Source organism: Dendrobates tinctorius, unplaced genomic scaffold (genome assembly GCF_039654945.1).
Source record: "Dendrobates tinctorius isolate UK_male_01 unplaced genomic scaffold, ASM3965494v1 ptg000019l, whole genome shotgun sequence".
Lineage (NCBI taxonomy): Eukaryota > Metazoa > Chordata > Amphibia > Anura > Dendrobatidae > Dendrobates > Dendrobates tinctorius.
In genome coordinates this window covers 84,927,021-84,953,271 of record NW_027361687.1, presented here as the reverse complement: position 1 = coordinate 84,953,271, position 26,251 = coordinate 84,927,021, and the positions used below count along the sequence as shown (strand labels likewise).

At 44.8% G+C, this 26,251-nt stretch overlaps 1 long non-coding RNA gene across 1 annotated transcript in view; it reads right to left on the bottom strand.

Moving 5' to 3' along the window:
- Window positions 1-26,251, bottom strand: part of LOC141082741 (uncharacterized) — an 80,120-nt gene that overhangs the window by 22,010 nt on the left and 31,859 nt on the right. The window contains exon 2 of the long non-coding RNA XR_012230572.1: window positions 11,098-11,230. This is a non-coding gene — a long non-coding RNA (uncharacterized lncRNA). The remainder of the gene's footprint in view (window positions 1-11,097; window positions 11,231-26,251) is intronic.

Genomic DNA, 26,251 nt, shown 5'->3' with positions numbered 1-26,251 from the left:
AAGCCATTTCATTAGCATACACCTCAAAGGGCAGGTCTGCTCCTGGCAAGCTGTGGGCACATTCCACCAGAGCCATGGCAACCTCGTGGGCGGAGAGATCAGGAGTCTCAATCGACCAGATATGTAAGGCAGCTACCTGGTCCTCTCCGAGCACCTTTTTCAACCATTATAGACTAGACTTGAGTGCTTCCTCAGACCTCTCCTTTGGTGTAAGGGTTCTGCAGGCTGTAGTCCCTTCATAAGCAATTATTACTCTGTAATTCTCTCATGTGGCGCTGTCATGGACGATTGAATAAAGTCTTAGTTACTGACTTGTTAACGGTATTTGTCGGAATCCATGACAGCACCCGTAGATTCCCTCCCTTTTATTTAGAGTTGGGTGTGCACTTCCTCTTATATACACTAGTAGTAAATAGTCAAGTAGTAATAGCATTGTACATAAATCATGTCATTAACCTTGGTGTCCTCTTGGGCTCTGTAATCCAACTGATGCATGGGATAGGTGCCGCCCTTATTTATCTGTAGGTTGTTCCTGTTCCTGAAGGGCGGATCCCCTCTCTCAGGTGGTGCCGTCATGGACTCCGAAAAATACGGTGAGTAACTAAGACTTATTTCCGCAAGCTCCTTACCAATTGGCTCAAGAGCCTTAGATAGTTTGTTTAATAAACCAGCGGGTAACTAAGGCATCTTTTGTTGTACATCCCACATCAGAGTCACTTTCTAGATCGGAGTCAGAGTCCTCTATTAGTGCCATGTCTGGGTGTCTGAAGGACTTTGTGGGGTCTGGCAGAGTAGCTTGCTTTTTTCAGGAAGTTATCTACATCTGCTTGTGTAATAGATTGTCGTTTTGGATACGCTTTCCTGTGTTTTAACACTTGATTTCCCCATGATTGCAATTATCCAGTAATCAAAAGAGTAGAGCAGATTATGGATTAAAGGTACTGTCACACTTAGCGATGTACCAGCGATATGACGCGGTCAGGATCGCTGGTTCATTGCTAAGTGGTCGCTAGTGAGCTGCCACACAGGCAGCTCTCACCAGCGACATCGCTGGGGACGGGGGTCGCTACTTACGTGTCACACTAGGCGATCCTGACGTCCTCCCGCCCGGCTCCACGCTCGTCTCTCCACAGGAAGCTGACGACGAGAAACAGTCCAGGACGTTCTCGCGCGATCAGCGATAACCAGCGGGGGAGCGGGTCGTTGGTAAGTATCAAACAGCGATATCGCTAGCAATATCGCTATAACGTCACAAATTATAGCGATATTGCTAGCGATATCGCTTAGTGTGACAGTACCTTTAGAGCTCCCCTTGTTAGTAATGAGGTTAGCTAAAACATCATAGTTACTCGCAAGTGCAGTATTGAAATATGGAGTAGAAGTTGTAGAAAATATGAGGAGAGCCTTCTGGTACTCTCAGATGGTGTATACCAGGCTAGGGAGTATTATATAGCAGTCATCTTCAAAGTGATAGAGAATCAACTATTACATGAAGCAGGTGGCAGATAACTGTCACCAAAGGATTTCTCCACTCCCCGTGTGTTGCTGTGCAGGGATCTCTGCCTGGTGGGCACTTATGAACGTGCCTCCTTTTGTGCTCCGCAGTTGCTGCTGCCGAGTCTTCACAAGGAGGCCTTCGCCAGGATCTAAAGCACTAGGCCTCCTCCTCTGCTGTCCCAGTCTCCGGGTTGATCACTGCAGCGCTGCCGCACCTCTAGTTGGGAGCGCGGTTGGCGGCGATATGATTGGCACCTGATTGCAGAGCTCAGGTGTCTAGGCTGTGGTCTGCAGCAGCACAGGCCGGGACACACGCCTGTCGTGGGGAGAGCAGGGGGGGGGGGATGGAGCAGGAGCACAGACCTGTTATTGCTGCTTGCACTGCACAGGGGGCCACAATTCTTGACTTCTCCGGTCCACCGTTGTGGAGAGTTGATGGCTCTGGAATGGTGTCAGTCTGACTGCTGCTCGAGTGCGGATGCCGTGGATTCCAGGAGTGGAGTGGGAGGTCTGTCATACACTACCTCCCTGGACTATGGCCATCTTGGATCTCACAAACGCAATTTCATAATACCGTGTATTGTCCCCTCTACCATCAATGACAGCTTGAAGCCTTTTGTGGTAGTTGTGGATAAGGTTCTTTATTTTCTTAGATGGTAAAGCTGCCCACTCTTCTTGGCAAAAAACCTCCAGTTCCTGTAAATTTCTGGGCTGTCTAGCATGAACTGCATGCTTGAGATCTCCCCAGAGAGGTTCGATGATATTGAGGTCAGAAGACCGAGATGGCCACTCCAGAAGCTTCACTTCTGATGAAGCCAATGACAGGTCAATTTGGCCATCTGTTTTGGATCGTCGTCATACTGGAACGTCCAAATAGGTCCCATGAGCAGCTTCCGGGCTGATTGCAAATTTGCTTCCTGCATTTGCAACTTCTCTTGAAAGCAGCATTGCCCCATATATAGCAGAGGCTAATGTTTGATAGCTCTATACATTATATGTCATTAAAGGGTATACAATTAAAAGGGATAGTTCCATCTCCAAGATCCTATCCCAATTTGTATTAGGTGTAATATTAACAAATACCTCCAATTAGAATTTTATTAGTTTTCTGATTAGCTATGTCTCTTTCCTCATGTGCAGGCATTGCAGGATCTTAGGTATCCATCGTTACGACCACTAGCAACTAGCTAACTAGCTGTCACTTCATCAGGGGACATAACCATGGATACCCAAGATCCTACAAGGCCTAAACATGAGGAAAGCCAAAGCAAATGAAGAAAAAAAAAAACCAAACACTATACTACAGTTATAATTGGAGGTATCCGATATTATTACATATACTAAAGAGATAAAAGGGTGGCACTCACTGTTTCTAAAATCCAATCTTTATTGTGACAAATTAAAACATTTTCAGCAGGGGGGGGGGGGGGGGGATAGAGCAGGAAGAAAAAGTCGGACGACTGTTTCGTGCTCACTGGCGCTTCTACGGGTCGTGAGTTTTAATTTGTCACAACAAAGATTGGATTTTAGAAACAGTAAGTGCCATCCTTTTTCTCTTTAGTATATGGATTTATGCAATTGTTAATATGAGCTGGTACCTGTGAATCTGTAGGGGCGATGTATTTGACGAGGTGATCACACAGTGGATATATGGGCTCAGGTGTTGCAGCAGTGCAGGTTTTTTTCCTTTCCAGTATTGATTATTATTACCTCTACTAGATAACGGAAGAGGATCTTGGAGATGGGAATTAGAGATAAGCAAATATTTCAATGTTCGGATTACCAGTACCGAATTTGCAATATTCGCCGATTTGTTGAATATTCGCAGAACATAACCGAACGCCATTCATCTCAAAGGGAGGCAAAAACAAACGTATGCACACCTTATAATGGCCCCAAATTATGCCAAAACACATCAAATGAGGGGCAGACACCAGGAAAGCTGCCTTAATTCACCCACAGTACTAACTGTAGCATGGCACTGCAGAAATCAGCCAGGCATGAGGTATTGAGGTCTGGGACAGCATTTAAAGCTTTCCCTTAGCTGTCAAAGTAAGACGAGGTGGTTAAGGAATCGATGTAGACCCCCTTTGTTGGGAGCCCTGACACCACATGCAACATATCAACCTGCTTTCATACTCAGCCACACTCAGATGGCACAAATATCAAATTTTGTAGACCAATATTGTCAGAAAAATAGGATAGTATCACCGAGTCAAAGAAGCAAAGGCCTGACGGTCTTTGAAGCCTACAGCTACAGACAACATGCATGAAGGAGACCCAACCAGAAGTCTACACATTTACAAAAATTAGTGGCAGACACCAACAAAGTGGCATAATTTGCAATAAAGTAGATTCAGTATAGCAGGGACCGACACCTCTTCCAGTACACCCAACCCAGCAGGAGACTAACGGGCAAGGTGGCGGAATCACTGTTCTGTATTCCTTCTGAAAGCCTGGAAGGGGAGTAACTAGGTGGCCTACCAAATCCCTACTCGGACAAGTGGCAGCAGGCGAATACTGCGACCCAAGAGGTACAAAGGTGGCACCAGGGGCTACTCCATGGCTGACCTACAGAAGGTGGAAGCTGACCCCCTACAGAAGTTTAGCTGCTCGGGCCAAAGGAGGGATGAAAAATGCAGACCGGTACTGTAAGGACTCTGGAACCACTGGTGCAGATGGGATTGGCTGAGGAACAGAAAAACACTGGCAGGTGCAGGCTGGATGGGTGTTAGATGGGCACTGGCAGGCACGATCTGGACCGGCTGATGGACAGAAGAGCACAGACTGTTAAGAACCGATTGGTGAGTGGGAGACACTGAATGTCCTGTTAGGTACAAGGAGATCCAACAAAGGGCCGAGTCTGTAATCTGAACAGATCAGAAAGACTGGTATGGTCCACTGTGTCAAAGACAGATGCCAGGTCCAGGAGAAGGAGGAGGACAAACTGACGTCGCATTCATTTGGCGGTTAGTAGGTCGTCACTTTAGTCAAGGCATTTTCAGTGGAATGGTGAAGTCTGAAGTCAGATTTTAAGCGGTCAAAGAGGGAGCAATAGGAAAGGTGGGAGGACAGTTCAAAATGGATGTGTTGTTCCAGTAGTTTGGAGACATAGGGGAGAAATGATATGGGGCGATACGTAGACACAGAGGATAGGTCAAGGGTGGCCTTTTTGAGGCTGGGTCTGATCAAGACACGTTTCAATCAGGATGGAAGACACCAGTCATTAGTGACAGGTTGAAGAGGTGGGTTAGGCTTGTGATGAAGTGTGGTTGTGGTAAAGTTTGGAATGAGGTGGCAAGTTATTGTGTAAAGTTGGCAAGTGGTGAGGCAAAGTATTCACCTGAGGTGAGAGGGAGGGGGAACTGGTAGACGATGGAAAGAATTGAAAGTACTGAATAGCTGTTTAGGGTTGTGAGACAGGTATATGAGGGATGAGAAGTTGGTTTGTTTTACTCCAGTCAGAATTTTTCGCAGCATTTTTACAACTTCTGTTAATGAACGGGCAACTCGGCTCCCTTTCCTTGGCAGCCGTACAATGGTACAATTTGTAGATGAGGGCCAGAAAGAACATGTGCTCCAGTAGATGACAAGCGCTGCATCAAGTGAACTCTGCTCCTCTTCCTCCACCTTATCACACAGTACAGTCCTCAGTGGTGGCACCCCAATTACCCTCGTTTTCCCCCACATCACAACTCTCCAAGCGCCCGACTGTTAGGAACCACAGAGGGCAGAGTCTGCAGATCTCTTCACACATTGTATGCCATGGGCATAGGAAATGTCCTCTAAAGATTCACATAGTTAAGAGGAGGAAATCATCTGCACCGATGTCCAAATATTTTTCTCACTTTGATCCATGGCCGGATGAAGTTTAATCAGAGCATAAACCAAACCCTCGTCAAGAGAAGTTAACCCCATCGGGTGAAGGTGATCCATTTGTGACGAGACTCATTTCAGGCGCCTGCAGACTGTACTATGCTTTCAAGGAAGGAAGAGGAGGAGGGCGACTATCAGGGTGAGAAGTGGGAGAACAGAGAGGATGACGATGTGGTAGTAGATCACACTTTGTGCAAACCCTGAAGCATGCAATTAGTAGCTCAGCATAGGAGGAGGAAGAGGAGGAAAAAGAGGAGGAGGTTACGTAGACACAGTTATGCAACCACAACAATTAATGCATCCTGAGGCCCAGCTCTGACAGTGGACAGCAGCATTCCTCTGCAGATGCCTAGCGTGGGATTTTTTTTTTTTCTTAACAGACTGGTAGAAGTCTAAAAAAAAATATGTCAACTTTTTTAAAAACAACCTAGTAGAGTACAAATAAAATGAAATAATTTTAGTACTACATGCATGATCTGGCTCATACACGATCAACATGCGTTAATGTGGTAATGTCACAGTGCTAAAATGCAGGCTAGCGGGTCTCGCCAACCAACGTCCAACCCCATCAACCACATCTTTTTCTTCCTTCCTCGCCATGGCAAGTGTTGTCCCACAGGTCTCCGGCCGAAGAACCTCCACTTGTCTAGTGGTGACCCCACAGCTATTACCCCATTTGCCACCGCTACAGGGCAAGTGGGAAGAGCTGGGCAAATCACCAGACTTGGCACATCTAATAAATGCGCCTTTTCTAGGCAGCTGGGGGTTGCTATTTTTAGGCTGGGGGTGTCAATATCCATAGCTGCTTACCAGCCTGAGAATACCAGCCCCCAGCTGTGAGCTATAGCAAGGCTGGTTGTCAAAAATAGGGGGGACCCCACGCCATTTTAAAATTTAAATTTAAAAAAAAAAAAAAAAAAAAACACGGCATGTGGACCCCCTTCTTGATAACCAGCCTTGCTGAAGCTGACAGCTGAGGGTTGCAGGCCCCAGTTTTTGAGTTTGGTCTGGCTGGTCATCAAAAATAGGGGGGAACCCACACCAATTTTTTTTTATTAACGTATTTATAGCACAGGAGCGGTAGATTTATACACTCATCCTCCGCTCCTGCTGTGACTGTTATTAGCAGCAGCAAGGGTAGGCTGATGGGAGTACTAGCCCCATCAGCCACCACCTACTGTCTCTATTACTACTTAAATCTCTCTCATCATTCTCCCTTGCTCACGCCGATCGCCGGCAGAGCAGGGGAGAATAATGAGAGCCGTGTTCAGCAACCAATGCCGGGGAACAGTGCTTCCTTTAACACTTCTTCCAAGGCTCCCGTCCTTGTGGTACTGATGTGGCACATGCATGTCACACATGTGCCAGAAGTATTACACACACGGACACCACCGGTACTGGAAATATCAGAACGTGTGAAAGAGGCATTATAGCTGTTTTTTATGTTTGGCTGCTCTCACACTAAGACGCTTTTTATTGCAAAAAGAAAATAGTTTTTGCATCCCCATATTTTGAGAGCTATAATTTTTCCATATTTTGGCCCAGAGAGTCATGTGAGGTCTTGTTTTTTGCTGGATGAGTTGATGTTTTTTTTATTGGTAACATTTTCAAGCACAAGACTTTTTGATCGCTTTCTATTCTGATTTTTGGGGGCAGGAAGAACATCAATTCACAAATTTATTTTGGGTGGGACGTTTACACCGTTCCATGTGTGGTAAAATTGAAAAGGCAGTTTTATTCTTCGGGTTAATACGATTACAGAAATACCTCATTTATATATTTATGTTTTTGCATTGCTTTATTCTGAGAGCTATAACTTTGATGGAGTAGTATGTGGGCTTGTTTATGGGATAAGATGATGTTTTTCAGCGATGCCATGTTTATTTACATCCAACTTTTTGATCGCGTGTTCCACTTTTTGTTCGGCGGTATGATAAAGCATTGCTTTTTGCCTTTTTATGGTGTTCACTGAAGGGGTTAACTAGTGGGACAGTTTTATAGGTCGGGTCATTACAGACGCGGCGATACCAAGTGTGTATTTTTATGGTTTAGATTTTTTTTTCATTCAAAAATTTATTTAGTGATAGAATATATATTGAGGCTGCGCAGACTCCCCCCGCCGGACCTGCGGTGAACTGACAGCATGAGAAAATGATCAGAAACTTTCCCACGCTAATCAGTTCAACTCCGGTCAGGCGGGGAGGCTGCGCAGGCAGCTATTCATCCCCCTGTGGTTTACAGCCGGGCCGGTCGCATTAGCACTGCTCGCAGTTGTAAACCATTTAACCCCTTGATATGATGGATTGCGGCGTGGGACTTGACTATATGGCAGAGAGGTATGGGATTGTTGCTTCTTTATTTTGAGTTTTTAGTTTTTTGTTTTGTTTTTTTTTTAACAGGAAAACGATGGCTTTGCTTGGATTGGGAGTTAAATAAAGATGGAAAAAAAATGTGTATTTCATGAAAAGTCTTTTCTTAATGTGTGTGTTTAACCCCTTTCAGACTAGTGGATTAATAATGGATAAGTGTCTTATTGACACCTCCATTATTAACCAGGCTTAATGTCACCGTGCAATAGCAAGGTGACATTAACCCCTTATTACTCCATATGCCACCCACTACAGGGCAATGGGAAGAGAGCGCTTAAGTGCCGGAATTGGTGGATCTTACAGATGCACCTTTTCTGGGGTGGCTGGGGCCAGATTTTTTTCAGCCAGGAGGGCCCAAAAAACAATGGTCCCTCTCTAGGCTATTAATTTCTGCCCTCAGTCACTGGCTTTCCCTCTCTAGAGGAGAAAATTGCGCGTGAGCTTACGCCAGTTTTTTCCGTAAATTAATCCTTTAATTTAACACCTACAGCTCCAAATTTTTACACACATACACTACTAACATTATTAGTGAAGGACATAAAAAATAATGGATATGCAATGGTTTACTGTGTGTGTAAACCATGTCTCATATCCAGTCGGGTTCTGTTATGATTTTACAGATGCCGACAATTGATCGGCTATTCTGCCATCTATATCTGTATGAAATTTTCCCATATACCAGTCATACATATCCTCCATCCCATAATCCCATGCCCATATACCCATCATACATATCCTCCATCCCATAGTCCAGTGCCCATATACCCATCATACTTATCCGCCATCCAATAGTCCCGTGCCCATATACCCGTCATACATGTCCTCCATCCCATAGTCCAGTGCCCATATACCCATCACACATTCTCCATCCCATAGTCAACCATTGTGACATCATAATGAGGGGCGGTGCTTGATACGCACACACTTTTTCCCCAGTATGTAGATGGGGGCAAAATTGTTTGATGAATTGGAACACGCAGGGTTAAAATTTTGCATCACAACATAGCTTAGGACGCTCTCGGGGTCCAGACGTGTGACTGTACCAATTTTGCGGCCGTAGCTGCGACGGTGCGGATGCCTATCCCGGACATACACACTGAGCTTTATATATTAAATATACACACACACATTACTGTTCAGAGAACATTTCTGTGATTCTCGTCCGTAGAAAACGGACCGTATTTTATACGTTAAGCGTGACCTTATAATGAAGCTACAAAATACAACCCTAAACACAAGTGTGGTGAATACAGGAAAGTAAAGAAGCAATCCAACAAATAGAAAAATTATTCTTATTGAAACCTTTTAACCTCACCCCCCCCCCCACACACACACACACACACACACACGGGTGGTTTACACTTAAAGGGACAGTGGTCAGAATTGTAGAAATTGGCCTGGTCATTATGTAATAACTCTGGAATGCTTTAATAGATCCTGGCGATTCTGACAATGTTTTCTCATGACATACTGTACTTCATGATAGTGGTAAAATTTATTTGACATGACTTGCATTTATTTGTGAAAAAATAAAAAAAAAAAAAAAAAAAAAAAAAAACAAACTGAAATTTGGCGAAAATTTTGCAATTTCTCAAATTTGAATTTCCATGCCCTTAAATCGCACAGAAGGAAGGAAAGGTGCACTGTTTGACTTTTCAATCCAAAACTGGCTGGAATTGAGGTCGGACGCCATTTCGCATTTGCAGAGCCCCTGATGGGCCTAAACAGTGGAATCCCCCCCACTCCAGTAATCCCATTTCGGAAACCAGACCCCCTAAGAAACTTATCTACATGTGTGGTGAGCACTTTGAACCCACAAGCGCTTCACAGAAATTTATCATGTAGAGCTGTAAAAATAAAAAATCGATTTCCACAAAAATGATCTTTCAGCCCCCAATATTTTATTTTCCCAAGGGTAAAAGGAGACATTGGACCCTAAGGGTACGTGCACACGCTGCGGAATCCGCTGCGGATTAATCCGCACGGATTTTGCAAAAACCGCAGATAATCCGCAGGTCAAAAGACCTGCAGATTATCTGCGGTTTGGTCCTGCGGATTCACTATCTCCACAATGGTAAAGATAGGTTTCCGCAGAAAGAATTGACATGCAATTCTTTCTGTGGATTCAAAACCGCAGCAAATCCGCGCGTTTTTTCCGCAGCGTCGGCACAGCGTTTTTTTTTCCCCCCATTAATTTGAATGGTACTGTACACCGCAGCTAAAGCTGCTGCGGGTCCGCAGCAGCCAAAGCCGCTGCGGAAACGCAGCGGATTCCGCAGCGTGTGCACACACCCTAAGGGTATGTGCTGTGGATCCACAGCAGTTTTGGCTCTGCGGGTCAGCAGCAGATTTTGCTGCGTTGTACAGTACCTTTATTTCCCCAAAAAAAAAAAAAAAAAAAAGCCACACACGCAGTGCACATGCTGCGGATTTTTCCACGGTTTACAATCTGCAGCATGTCAATTCTTTTGTGCAGAACTGCTGCGGTTTCACACCTCATCCATTATGAGGTGTGAAGCCGCAGGGCAAAACCGCAGGCAAATCCGCAAGACTTTAATCCTGCGGATTTATCTGCGGATTTCACCACAAAATCCGCAGAGCCAAAAAACTCCGTGTGAACAGACCCTAAAAGTTGTTGTGCAATTTGTCCCGAGTATGCCGATACCCCATGTGTGGGGGTAAACCACTGTTTGGGCGCATGGCAAACACTTTTTATTGCAAGAAATAGTTCTGGCATCACCACATTTCCTATATTTTGGCCCACGGAGTCATGTGAGGTCTTGTTTTTTGTGGGGCGAGTTGACATTTTTATTGGTACCATTTTCGGTCACATGACATTTTTTCATCGCCTTTTATTCAGATTTTTGGGAGGCAGAACAAAATCCAGCAATTCATTTTTATTTTTTATTTTTTTTTTGGGGGGGGGGGGGCGTTTATACTGATCCCCGTGTGGTAAAGTTGATAAGGCAGTTGTATTCTTCCCATTCTGCCCCATTATTAACACAGGAATCAAAATAAGACAATTTTCAAAAAACACTCCCTATTTAACATCGGTACTTGTGAGCCAGGTCCCTTTTCAAAAGGAAAGGTAGAAATTAGAATCACGTCGTCACTTCTGCGTATTTCACTCACTTATGGTCTTTGCCTTTGCTAACAAATACTCATGTAAATACTGACCAACTACTGAATGTGGTCTTATACGGACGTACGACTATTAAATTCTGACACTGGCAGTGGATACAAGGGTGGTAAACCTGTACACATTTAGTTCTGCTCTCAGCTAAAAAGTGGATACAATTGTAACAGGAAAACAAACCTATAGTCATGTAGAACAAAACACAGACATAAACCTTACTTGTCGTCCTTGTGTACGCCACATCCCTTCTGATATATTTCAGCTCAGGGTACAGCTGGTCGTACACATAGCTTGGTGGAGTTTTCTCCGCCAATCGCGGGCTCCGCCTTAGTGGGGGGTTTGACCTGAAGGACTGAGCACAGAAACATCACTTGAAGCATTATCATGAAAAATTGGGAAATTGAGACTAATACACAATTACTGGTAATTATGTAACGTCAGTGTACCGCAAGCGACATTCTAAGTCAGTCTTAAGAATCACAAGGCACCATGAAAATGCTCTGCAATCTATGAGCTGGATACGCTGAAAAGCTTAAAGGGGTTGTCCGGGCTTTTCACATAATCTCAGTGCATATCTGGGCTGCAGAATGCTGACAATAAGTAATTTACCTTCTGTGGCTAGTCTGCACGGTTTTCAAGATATGATCTCTTGCTTCTAAGAAAAACATCCAGGGGGCTGTGTTCTGGCATTGAAATGTGAACTGGTCATTTCCTCCTTACTAGTTTCACTTTCCATAGATCACTGTTCAACGTGTCTGGGGGAGGAGCAGCTGGGTGGTCTGCTCTCTGCACTGAGGCTGCTAGAGGGGGGAGGATTTGTTACTGTGTGAGGAGGGATAGGCTTGTTCATGTGGACGGGGAGGGCCTGTAGCTATGGAGGGTGGGGTTATTGCTATAGGGGGCATGTTTTTAGTCGAGTAGGAGGAAACGACCAGTTCTCATTTCAAAGCCAGAACACACCCCCCTGGACGTTTTTCATAGAAGCAAGAGATCATATCTTGGAAACCCTACAAACTGGCCACAGAATGTAAATTACTTATTGTCAGCATTCTGCAGCCCAGATATGCACTGAGATTATGTGAAAAGCCCAGACAACCCCTTTAATATAGTCTTATGGAACAAGGTTCAGTACAAGGGAACGTTCACACATAGCAGAAGTCCAGCATATTTCCCATCAACATTTGAATGCAGAAAAATGGTAGCAGAATACAGGTGCAGTAAATGAAATTGGCAATCATCTTAATGAAATAAATGTGCAGAGTTCTGTGACTAATATCACACCGTAACAAATACAACCACACTGAGCACGCTAAGGTATATGTGAATATTGAATAAATATTCCAAACCACGGCTACATATACTGTACTCAATTATATATCTTTTATTAACGATACTCCTGATGAACATTCTGATGAAGGAGAAATGCACTGAGTCGGATAATTGTGTTGGTTTATTATTTATGAAGTATTCTTTTATACTGTACATGGCAATGTTTCACAGTTACAGCAGCTCACCCTTGGTGGAAACTCCCTGTGAGTATCAGTGCTGGACCCACAAGATAAGGTCTCTGCCAGACGTCAATTATATTTGCAAGAAAGAAAAGGATCCAGATTCAGTCCATAAACTCCATAAAGCTTTGTTTCTTTTAAAACAGAAGCACTACTGCATACACCTTAGCATAGGTGCGAGTTGGGGATAGGGTGTGTCAGGAAGACGCAGCTCGTATAATATCTGGTCGACTTACAAAAGGGATAAAGAGATTGTTTGTATCAAATATAGCTTTATTCTTTCCAGGCCATGACTACCTTCGCTATTGATGGAGAAAATTTAGCCCCCATAGGAGCATCACTTTTATAAATTTAAAAAAAGTTCCATTAAATATTAAGTAATTGCGAATTAACAAGAAAAAGTAAATAAACCGTATTTTTCGCACAATAAGATGCATTTCTTTCCTCTAAGGGATCGGAGGGAAGTTAAGTAGAATGGTTTATTTTTTTTCATGTGTGCAGCATGATGAGGCCACATACACCAGGATGGGGATGAGAGGGCCATGTAAACTTGGGAGGGATATCATATGTATGAAGATAGGGGGTTCATATATATCTAGATTGGGAATATATATACACATACCAGGATAGAGGATATAAGTACAGATTTGGGGGACATTACCCCGTAACAATGTCAGAAGATCGCCCCCTTAACAGTGACATGACCACATTTATCGATATTTTTTTTTCTTCTATTTTTCCAATCCAAAACCTAGGTGAGTCTTCTGGCCCGATGCTTCTTATGCTTTCAATAATACAGTAATAAAAGCTTGCCGTTCTGAAGTATAAAGACTGTCTGGAGATATGGCGATTTAGGCCAGCGTCATACTTAACGTATGCAAAAATCGGTCCGAGTTTCCCTGACGAGAGTTGCAGGAGTGTAATGTAAGTACAATCCGATTTCTGACACCTAGTATCCTGCGATTTACATCCAAGTGCAGTGCAATTGCTACCCGATTGCAATGCGATATTAACATGAGCTTTACACACAGCAATTCTGTCATTCACACATAGTTTTGAAGAATAATTTCTTTGAAAAAAAAAAAATTTATATATACACAGAATATAGCAGCACATGTGTATGAACCTAGGCCATGTGAAAACACATTAAAACCATTCAATTTGGATAATCCTCAAATATTTTTTTCAAACAACTTTTTCTTAAAACTTACAGTAAGATGAAAATGAAGGTTCTCAGTGCACAAATTTGCCAATTCATGTAAGCCCATCAACCACGGTAAGGTGACCTCCCCCTGATGGATGTGTGTCCAAAATTGTATACATGTGTCTATAAATTATATATACACACACACACACACTATATACACATGTATAGTAGCATAGAGAGCTAGAAAAAAAGAAAAGCTGGCAACTCATGTGCAATGTACCGCTGTAATATCACTGCAGGAGGCAAGAGGATAGAAGATATGGATTACATACAGTAAATACAATTAGAATAGGTAGATATACAGATGCCTGTGACAAATACAATTAGTACAGTGTGTGGGCTCTGGCGCACTTTTCATAGTCAGCAGAGGGAAAGCCAATGGCAGGGGGCAAATGTTCATAGCATTGGAAGGGGGGGTAAGATACCCATGGAGCTTCCCAGGCTATTAATCTCAGTGGTATACTAAGATGCGCCAATTCTGGCACTTAGCCTCACTCGTCCCACTTGCCCTGTAGTGGTGACCTCAATCCCCGACGTTAGTAATGGCATGGTGTCAATAAGACGCCCCAATTACTAAGATCCCGAGTCAGGAACACCTGCCGTAGGGGGGGGGGTCGCCAACCAAGGGACAGAGTTTAAGTCGAGGAGACCCTGTCCATTCCCGAGCTGGAAGTATCCCCTGGTATGTTTGAGACAGCTCAGCTCCAGAATCCGACTCTGGCTCAGGCATGAGAAAAAGTGGTAGAAATAAATGGGGGGGCTCAGCAACCGGATGCAGAGGCGGTTTTCCCCCCACATAGCTGTTAACCAGGAGTTGTTATACAGGGTTCATACAATCTGGGATTAAATGGTGGAACAGCTGGTGGTGCCCCAGTCGTGTCATGTGACCGAGCACGTGACAAGTATGCAGGACCGGATTGCAGCAGTCATGCCAATAGTCTAATAGATGCCCAGGCAGCACAAAGTCACACATAATAAAAGAGCGACGGTCAGGACCTTTAAAGAATGAGATTGGGTGCTAGTGCCACAACAGAGAGTAAACTCATGGCCAAGTGGCAAGGGCGATATAATGTACAGGAAAAGGTGGGGGAAGTGAATTACAGAGTGTACCAGCCCAGAAAGAGAAAACTAGAACACCGGAACAACGGTATCACGTGAGCTGCTAAGAGTCCGGAAAGACCGGGAGTGTTTGGTTACAGAAGCGACTCCGGTTGTACGATCAGGGAACCTTCTGTCTCCAGCCAAGGACAGGGCCGGGAGAGAGGTTAAGATAAATGATGCTCTCACAAAACAGCAGCACCGTGAGGCTTGTTTTTTGGTGCAGCGGAATACAGACGTATTCTCAGAACTGCCCGGCCGGACCTCTGGAATCCGACATGACATTGTCACTGAGCCTCAGGTAAGGGTACGGATGAAAACCGCGCCGAGTGCCAGAAGCCCAGAGGCAAGCCAGTGCAGCCGAAGAAAAGCAGATGCTCCAGTTACGAGTCAAGGAGGAATCCCAGAGTGAGTGGGCTAGCCCCATTGTACCAATTCTGAAGCCAGACGGGTCATTACGATTTTCTATTGACTTCCTGAAATGGAGAGAATGGGTAGGTCCAATACTTCACCACACTATCTTACCAAGGGGTACTGGCAGGTGCTACTGACAGAATCCACAAAAGGAAAAAAAACTCCTTTATAACACCAGGGTGGGTCTCCATCACTGTCATCTTGCCTTTTGGATTACATGAGGCTCCGGCTACATTTCAGAGGCTGTTGGACAAAGTGTTAGAGCTTCATCAGAAGTATGCATCGGCATATGTAGATGATATCGTAATCTTCAGTACAGATTGGCACACCAACCTGTCGCAGGGTTAACAGCAAACCCAAGAAAATGCGCAATAGCACTCACTGAAGCCCAGTATTTAGGGTACTTGATTGGCCCTGGGGTTATGTTGCCTTCTCATCATTGGCACCTGGCATCTATTTTCTGCTGCTATCGTTATGGCCCCCTGATGAACCATCAGTGCGGGGAAACGAATAGGGGGCATGTCCTGCAATTGATAAGACACCATTATGACTATTGGGCTAAATATTTGAGCCTAATTAATCTTTTCTATCTGGTGATTTTTTTTGTGGGATGATTTACTACTATTGTGCAGCTTATTTACATCATCATCATGCACTGTGAAGACCTTTAATATTGTATTGGTAATCTAGGCATACCGGTGACTATTGAATACCTATGGCCGTTTTGATATTTTTTAAGACCAGTTTTTTATTTCCTTCATCTCTATCCTATTTGATTGTTTTCTCAGTTAGGGGAGAGAGGGAGAGCCTTTGCTGAGTGGGGGTGCCAACCTCCACAGCAAGGCAGGTTGACAGATTAGGCCTAATGTAGGGTTGCCTAGATTTTTTCTGGTCAAAGAATATTTGTGTGTTAGGGCAATGGCCCATATTCACTGGGGAGGTGTGTTTTTAAATGATTATTATTAAAAAGTGTTCTTAAAGGAATATATGTTCACCACTTGATTTAATTCCTGAGATTATTAGTTTTGTTCGTCCTATTTCCTGTGTCCTATGGAAAGTGGAACCTACCTTAGGCAAGTATGCTGGATCAGGCCTAAGTATTAGGCTGTGTTCACACACAGCTTTTTTTAGCGTGTACCGCGGTTTTCACTATAAAACCGCTAAAAAAAAAAATCTTCCCAGTCATTTCGATGCATTTTGCACTTTGTGCACATTGATGCGGTTTTTACCGCGAAAAAAAAAAGCATTGCGGTAAAAACACAGCATGCTAATTTTGCGGATTTTTCCGCGATTTTGGCTTCCGTGCGTTTTGAAACCGCTGCGGAAAAAAACGCATCAAAACCGCGCAAAAAACGCAGCGGAAAAATAGGTGCGGTTTCTGGGAAGGGAGTCAGGTTTTCAAGCAGAAATTTTCTTCTACGTGTGCACTTAGCCTTACCCCATCATCCTGGAATTGCGTATATGGAGGAAGCCTAGCTAACGACTTATTTTTAGAGACCACATCATATTTAGAGTCATTTTGAGGGGTGTACATGACAGAATATACCCAAAAGTGACACCATTCTAAAAAATAGACCCCTCAAGGTGCTCAAAACCACATTCAAGAACCCTTATTTATTAACCATTTATGTGCTTCACAGGAACTTAAGCAATGTGGAAGGAAAAAAAAAATGAACATTTAATTATTTTTACAAACATTAACAAATTTTTTTTTTATTTTCACAAGTGTTAAAGAGAAAGTGAACCACAAAATTTGTGGTGCAGTTTCTCCTGAATACGCAGATACCCCATATGTGGGGGTAAACCACTTTTTGGGCGGACGGCAGAGTTCGCAAGGTAATGAGCGCAGTTTGACTTTTTCAACGCAGAATTGGCTGGAATTGAGATCGGACGTCATGTCGCGTTTGGAGAGCCCCTGATGTGCCTAAACAGTGGAAAAAACCACAAGTGGCACCATTTTGGAAACTAGACCCCTTAAGTGACTTATCTAGATGTGTGGTGAGCACTTTGAACCCCCAAGTGCTCCACAGAAGTTTATAACATAGCCGTGAAAATAAAATCTTTTTCCACAATAGTGATTTTTTTAGACATTTTTTTATTTTGCCAATGGCAACAGGAGAAATTAGACACCCAAAGTTGGTAACTACTGGAAACCCCTCAATTCTAGCTCTAACCCCAAAACACCCCTAACCCCAACCCTAATCCCAACCCCAATTCCGACCCCAATTCTAAGCCTAATCCCAACACCAATTCTAACCCCAAGGGGGTGATAAAATTAACAAAAATGGTAAATACCCCCCCTCCTGTTTATCACTGATAGAGGTACATTTTGATCATTATGACAAACCCTAACGGATGAATCGGATCTGCCAGCCAGCAAATAATCTTCCCGGACCAAGATGGCGGCCCCACCACAGGAGGCACGAGAGCCCGGGGACCACCGAGAGGTACCGGGGGGGGGGGGGGGGGAACCCCATTTCTCCCTCCTCTAATAAGCGATCACATCAGCACATCAGAGGAGAGAGAAATTACATGCAAAAATCACGACTTTTTTGCGGTCACCGTTATATGGTTAATAACTGCGATCACAAAAGCGGGGGGGGCCGGTAAAAACCAACCAGATTCATGTTCTCTGGGGTCTCGCCTACCCCAGTCAGACGAGACCCCGGAGAAAATCTGACTCTAGGGGGCGCTATACACTTTCTCCACAGTGCCGTCAATTAATGGTGCTGTGGTATAAGTACCCTTAGCAGTCGCATCGGCGGTCATTAAGGGATAATACAGTATTTAAATTGGCTTGAACCAGTGTACATATAATTAGCATAAAACAGTCCTACCACCATATGCTAGGTCAACCAATGTTTGGATGAAGGACCACCACATCAAATCCCTGTCATGAGCAGCCCAATCTCCAGACCTGAACCCCATTGAAAATCTCTAGAATGCAATCAAGAGGAAGATGGATAGTCACAAGCCATCAAGCAAAGAAGAACTGCTTAAATTTTTGTGCCAGGAGTGGCATAAGGTCACCCAAAAGCAGTGTGAAAGACTGATGGAAAGCATGCCAAGACGCATGAAAGCTGTGAATGGTTACTTCACAAAATCTTGATTTCTGAACTCTTCCCGAGTTAAAACATGAGTGAGTATTGTTGTTTCTACATGTAGAGTTTTTTTTGTCATTATTTGAGGTCTGAAAGCACAGGTTTATTTTGTCGATTTCTTATTTGCTGCAAATATTATTAGACTTACCGGTAATTCGGTTTCTAGAAACCTTCCACGACAGCATAGGAGGTTGTCTCCACCCCCTAAGGGGGACAGGAAGCACAAGAGGTTAAAAAGGTCCCTCCAACCTCCCTCTCACCAGTGACTTATAACTGACCACCGTAACACCGGTTACCCTTAGGCTGTGTGCACACGCTGCGGATTTTGCTGCGGTTCCGCAGCGGTTTTGGCCGCTGCGGACCCGCAGCAGTTTCTGCTGCGGTGTACAGTACAATGATTCCCTATGGGAATCAAAAACCGCAGTGCAGACGGTGCGGAATTTTCCGCGCGGATTATCTGCGGTTTTCAATCCGCAGAAAGAATTGACATGTCAATTCTTTCTGCGGATTCTCCTGCGGTTTGCCATCTCCTCCATTGAGGAGATGAAAAACCGCAGGGCAAAACCGCAGAGCAATCCGCAGGTAAAACCGCAGGTCTTTTGACCTGCGGTTTCACCTGCGGATTGTACAAAATCCGCACCTTTTCCGCAGCGTGTGCACACAGCCTAAGATTCTCAGAATTTGTCCATGAATACAGGGAAGGAAGTAGTGCTGTCGTGGAAGGTTTCTAGAAACCAAATTACCAGCAAGTCTAATTCTATTTTCTCTAGCAACCTTCCACGACAGCATAGGCGGCATAACAACCTATACTGCACAGGGGGGGGACCAATTTGCTGGCCTACAAATTTGCTCTGATGATGCGCCTGCCCTCTCAGCCCATGAGGTAGAGGTAGATCGTGTTGAATGCCCTTGATCCCTGTAGGGGGAGTGATGTTCTGCGCTAGGTATGCCTCAGAGATGGCTTTTTTTAATCCAATTGGCAATAGTATTCTTTGCCACATTCTTCCCTTTGTTTGGACCGGACACATGGATGAATAGGTTGTGGTTGATTCTGTAGGGTTTGGTATACTCTAAATAGTGAATTATGCGTCTTACGTCCAGCGTATGAAACACCTTCTTTAGGGTTCGCTGGTTTTTGACAAAACGAGGGGAGAATTATATTCTGCAACCTGTGGAAGTCAGACAACTTTTGGTAGAAAAGATGGATCAAGGGAGAGAACTATGGAATCGTCCCTAATGGTTAGGTAGGGCTCCCTAATAGAAATAACCTGGAGCTCTCCTACATGCCTTGCTGAAGTTATTGCTATAAAGGAAGGCCGCTTTACAAGAGAGGAGCTGAGAAGTACAAGACGCTAAGGGCTCAAAGAGTGGTTGAGTGAGCCACTTAAGCACCACATTCAAGTCCCATGGTGGAATTACTACTTGATTTTTTGGATGTAACCTAGTGGCTGATGTCATTAATCTTTTTATCCATCTGTGGCTGGCCAAGTCACGGTCAAACAGAGCTTAAGGCCGATACCTGTACCTTCAGTGTGCTAGGCTTTAAACCTAGCTCGAGCCACCTCCGTAAGAAATCCAGGATACGGGAGATGTTAGGGTTTTCTGGGTCAGGCAAATTTGGCAGAAACCATGAGGAAAATATTTTCCATATTTTGTTGTATATAGCATTGGTGCCCGGTTGGAGATTTCAGAAGGGTTTCCATTACGGCCTCTGATAGACCCCAGGCCTTCAAGATCTGGGTCTCAGTAACCAGGCCGCTAGCTTTATTCCCCGAAGGTTTGGGTGATGTAGAGGGCCCTGCAGGAGGAGGTCATCCTCCAGGGGTAGGAGTAACGGCCAGTCTACCTGGAGCTCTGTAATTAGAGAATACCAGCTCCTTTCTGGCCATAGCGGAGCTACCAGGATGGTCTGGGTTTGATCTTCTCGGATGTTCCTCAGGGTTGCGGCAAGGATTGGAATTGGCGGGAAGGCGTACGCTAGATGAAACCCCCACTTGTGGGCAAAGGCATCTACGCCAAAGGATTTGTCCCTGGGGTTCAGGGAGAAGTAATTTCCTACTTGAGCATTTTTGCGCGATGCAAGAAGATCCACCTCCGGAAGACCCCACCTGTTAACCGGCTTCTGAAAGATTCTTCCATTCAGACTCACTCGCCAGGCTGGATACATCTTCTGCTCAGGAAGTCTGCCTGAAGATTGGAGGTACCTTTTTAGTTGGACTGCTGATATTGAAAGAAGGCGTCTTTCGGCCTAGAGAAATATTTGGCCTGAAAGGCCCTCTAGGCTGCTGGACCTTGTGCCACCCTGGTGCCTGAGGTGAGCCACTGTCATCACGTTGTCAGAGTAGAACCTGACATGATGGCCCTGGACTAGGTGTCTCGCAGCAAGCAGAGCTTCTTCAACTGCTTTCAGTTCTCTGAAGTTTGAAGATTTTGTACTCACTTCCTGGTTCCACAACCCCTGGAATGGCTGCCGGGACACTACGGATCCCCAGCCCTTCTGAGGTTACCGTGACCAAGGGGATCTGGGACCAGCTGACTGCTCTGCACAGATTTTTGTGGTCCAGCCACCATGCTAGTGAAGCTTTCACTTTCCCTGGGGTCTGGACTCTGTTCCAATTTCCTAAGATACGGGGCTGGAGAGTCCTGGAATGGGCCTGTGCCCAAGGCACCGACTGGATGCAGGATGTCATTGACCCTAGTATGGACATAGCTGATCTGAGGGTCAGAGACCTCTGTTTTTTGAAAATCGAGATCTTTGATATTATGGACCTCTGATGCTCCTCCGGAAGAAAGGACATTTGTTTTCTTGAGTCTAAGAGGACTCCTAAGAATTTTATTCTCCGAGAGGGTTGGACCTGTGATTTTTTTTTTTTTTATATATATATATATATATATATATATATATATATATATATATATATATATATATATATATATTCGGGATCCATCCCAGAGATCGGAGAATGTCCAGGGTTTGAGTCACCTGGTTTTCCAGGATCTGGTAGGAGGCTCCTATTATCAATAGGTCGTCCAGGTAGGGTACGATGCTTATACCCTGGCTTCTGATGTGGGACACAGCTTCCGCCATAATTTTGGCAAAAACTCGAGGGGCAGAGGATATCCCAAAGGGAAGTACGTTGTACTGATAGCGCCTGATCTCTGGACCCTGACGGATCGCAAACCTTAGATACTTTCTGTGGGAAGGATGTATGGGAACGTGGAAATAGGCATCCTTCAGGTCTATGGTTGCCATGAAATAAGACAGCCCTATCAGGGGAATGACGGTCTTTATCGATTCCATTTTGAATCTGCGGTATGCTATGTGTCGGTTGAGGCCTTTCAGGTTCATTATTCTCGCTTTTGGGGTTTTTTTTTTACTCAAAAACAGTCTGGAATAATGCCCCTTTCCCTGCTCGCTCACAGGGACCTGAGAAATGGTGCTTGATTGGAGAAGGAGTTGAATGCCTGATTCTAGTACTAAAGCCTCCCAAGGTGGTAAGGAGGTGACTTATGCCCCGCGGGGGGGTGGGGGGGAGGATTTGAACTCTGGAAGGCCCTCCTTGATCACGTTGAGGACCCATGGGCTATGGAAATCAACTGCCAAGAGTGAAAACTTCAAAAGCCTTCCCCCCCCCACCAGGGCCGAGTCATTGTTTTTCTTGCTGCTGTCTGGGGGACCAGGATATTCCTGCCTCTCCCCTTAGCATAATTTCATCTTCCCCCATCTTTCCCTTTCCTCTCGGCTGGGATGACTGGTTCTGGGGGGCTTGAAAAAGACGATTGCTTGGGATTTTCTGCTCCAGAAGCACCTTCTTTGTCTGTGGCCTTTTCAAGGATTTCATCTAAGGCATGTTGACCCTTGAAGGGTAAAGAGCAGAGTTTAACCTTGGAGGCAATATCACTGCTCCATGTTTTAAGCCAGAGGGCTCGTCTGGCAGAATTAGACTGTACCATAGCTCTGGCAGAAGTACGGATCACCACCATTGATGCATCCGCCAAGAAGCCTGTGGCTCTTTGAAATATGGGCAGGGAGTTAAGGAGGTCGCCCCTTGAGGTCCCTCTAGAAATATAATTCTCTAGCTCCTCTATCCATTGGAAGAGACACCTGGACACATGTGGAAGCAATTCCCGATTTTAAGGCTGAGGTAGAAGTTTCCCAGGCTTTCCTCAGGAGACGCTCTGCTTTACGGTCCATTGGGTCGCTAAGCTGGGATACATCAAATGGAAGGACCGTCTTTTTCACTACCCTTGCCACCTGAACATCAACTTTCAGGATGTCCCATTAAAACGCCTCTCCCTCCAGGGGGAATCTATGCCTTAGTTCCAAAGGAGCTGAATAGCGCTTTTCTGGGTATTCCCATTCCTGTGAGATCATATCTACTATGCTCCTATGTACTGGGAACCCTGTTTGTTTGGGTCCCTCGAAAGCCCCGAACATTCGGTCCTGTGCTGATTGAGGGACTGGTACATCCTCTAGTCCCATGGTGGCACGGGCCGCACTGACCAACTCCTCAACATATTCTGCGGAAAAGAGGCATCTCCCATTTTCAGCTGATTTAGAGGTCCCTGGTTGTTCCCAATTTTCAGAACCCGAGTTAAAGGAATGTTCTGACTCGGACTCCTCTATCTGAATTTTCCGCTTCTTTTGGGAAGGTGAGCCCACAGTCGGAGGGAGTGGAGGAGGTGGGGCAGGGCAGCCAGAGAGGTCAGAATCTGTTGAGTGACAAGGCTGCAGAATTCGTCAATCAATGACAGGTGCTCAGACCTGACTACCCAGTCTGTGCGTGTCTGACAAAATTTTTCCTCCAATTTGAGGGGAGTTTTGCGCTACATATGGGACATTTAGCTGGCTTGCTGGTGGTATTGGTGCTTTTGTGGGCAGACTTTTCTCCCTATAAAAGAGGAGAGAAGTATTTTGAGGACCTCTATACCCAGATCGCACCACTAGGTACCCAACCCAGGTAACACAAGAGGCTGGGGCAGCGCTGGGCTCTGTAGATGCAGAACAGGAAGAACCGTCCATGCTGACAGGGGATTTGCCTTACCTGTCGGCTTCTTCCGGTGGGTTAATAAAGGGTTAACCCCGCCCTCAGCACTGGTTCTCTCTTTCTCCCCCTACTCCTTTGGGTCCCGGAGCAGGCACAGCACTGATGCAAGCACCATGCGCCATCAGCAGAACGGGGGCCGCCATGGCAGGATGTAGTCATAGACATAACACAGAAGTGACCCGCGCGTGACGTCACTTCCGGGTCGTCGACAGCGCAGCAGAAGGAGAGACCGGAGAGCTGCGGGTTGGGGATCACTGGCCCGCTTGACTACCCCTAGGGGAGCGCAGGTGGGCCAGGAAGGACCCGAGTTCCAAAGACGGCGGGAGCAGTCTGGAGGAGGGGAGGCAGCGCCGCTGACCACCACTGCCCGGCCAGATCATCCAGGTACACTGCCGCAGCCGGCCACACAGCATACCGATAACCTCTCCATGCCCCATGGGGGACAGGAGAGACACTGGTGAGAGGGACCTTTTAGCCTCTCTTGGTCTACCTGTCCCCCATTAGGGCATGGAGACAACCTCCTATGCGGTCGTGGAACGTTGCTAGAGAAAAATACAAAATTTTTAGCTTTAAATTGTCAGTAGCTTATAGACTAAAACAACAATGTACATTTTATTCAAAAAAAAAAAAAAATATATACCTAAAAAGAGAAAAAAGTCAGAAACCGAAAATTTTGCAGTGGTCTCTTAATTTTTGCCAGAGCTATATATAGCGATGTACATCTCTCTGGCAAAAATTAAGAGCCCACTGCATAGTTTTATAAAAATCAGCTTCTCTACATGTCTGACAGCCATTCCATTGTCCGTTGAATTCCAACCAGAGTATACCTCATTCTACTTACTGTACTTCCGATTAGGTGATCACCTGAAACTTATTTAACGAAGAAAAGTATAAAAACCCTGCTGTGGTGTTCACAATCCTCTTACAATAGGACAAGCTGGATGGTAAAACAAAAGCTAGTAATATCCCAAAAGTAATAGGAATGAAAAAAGTAACGTTTAACAATGCCAAAGGAGTTAAAAAGAAAAATCTTGAGAGGAAAAGAAGGGCTCAATTCTGGCTTTACTAACAGATACACTGAGCATCATGTTGCCTCCATCCTTAAAATTGCTAAGATGGTAGTCCATTACTACGAGGTCGATCGGTGCCGCCAGTCGGTGTGTGGGGGGGGGGGAGTCGGGTCTCGGTCTCCAGCCACGTCCGATGCTATTTCATTGGTGAAATATTACAATCTCTGATTAAACAGCCAATCAGAGCGATTGTAGGCACGTGGGGGCTAAGCCACGCCCCTGGGGTTAACTATCAAGTGTCTTGTGACCTTTCAGTGACCCCGGTCACCCAACGCGGAGGGCAAATCATGACGCCACATAGGAGTCATGGGTCGTATTGGCACGACTTTTCATGACGCCTATGTGGCGTCAAAGTTCAGGAAGGGGTTAAGTACATAAATAGTAAGAAGCTAAAAAATGATAGTGTTAGCCCCCTTAAAAATAGTCTGGGTAAAATGGTGGAAGAGGAAAAGCCGATATGATAAATTTTTTTTCCCAACAGTATTTAGACAAGAAAATCCCATGATGGATAACATGATCAGTGATAAAAAAAAAAAAATATATAAATTCTCCATTAAATGTCACCTGCTTAACCCAGCAGGAAGTACGGTGGCGTCTAAAAATCACCAAAATTAACAAATCCTCGGTACTGGATGGGATACACCCACGAGTACTGCAGGAATTAAGTACACTCACAGATAGACCATTATTTTTAATCTTTAAATATTCCATAACAGGGTCTGTATCACAGGACTGGCGTATGGCAAATTTGGTGTCAATATTCAAAAAGGGGACAAAAACCAAACTTGGAAATTATAGGCCAGTAAGTTTAACCTCTACTGTGGGTAAAATCCTGCAGGGTTTTCTAAGACATACTATTCTGGAGTATCTGAAAAAGAATAACCTCATGACCCAATATTAACATGGGTTTACAAGGGACCGTTCCTGTCAGACTAATCTGATAAGCTTTTATGAAGAGGTAAGTTCTTGACTGGACCAAGGGAATGCAGTGGACATGGTGTACATGGACTTTTCAAAAGCTTTTGATATGGTGCCACACAAAAGGTTGATACATAAAATGACAACAATGGGGACAGGGGAAAATATCTGTAAGTGGGTTAAGAGCTGGCTCAGGAAACAAAGGGTGGCAATTAATGGAGCACACTCGGACTGGGTCACGGTTAGCAGTGTGGTAACAGGGGTCAGTATTGGGCCCCCTTTTTAACATTTATTAATGACCTTGTAAGGGGCATAGAGAGTAGAATATCAATATTTGCATATGACACTAAACACTGCAGGGTAATCAATACAGAGGAGAAGAATTTTATATTAGAGGAGAACAATTTTATATTACAGGAGGATTTGTGTGAACTAGAAGTTTGAGCTGGTAAATGGCAAATGAGCTTTAATGGTGATAAGTGTAAGGTCATGCACTTTGGTAGAACAAACAAGATGTATAATTAAGCACATAACTGTAAATACTGGGCAAAGCCATCACTGAAAAAGACCTGGGTATATGGGTGGACGACAAACGAACATTTAGTGGCCAGTGTCAGGCATCTGCTGCAAAGGCAAATAAAATGGGATGCATTAAAAGAGGCATAGTTGCTCATGAGAACATAATTTTACTTCTATACAAGTCACTAGTGCGACCACACTTAGAATACTGCGTACAGTTCTGGTCTCCGGTGTATAAGAAAGACATAGCTGAACTGGAGTGGGTGCAAAGAGCGACCAAAGTTATTAGGGAACTGGGGGGTCTGCAATACCAAGATAGGTTATTACATTTGGGGTTATTTAGTTGGGAAAATCGAAGGCTTAGGGGTGATCTTATTACAATGTTTTGCTCTTAGACCTGTGACGGGGACAAGGGGGACAAGGGGGCATTCTCTACGTCTGGAAGAAAGAAGGTTTAAGCACAATCACAGATGCGGATTCTTTACTGTAA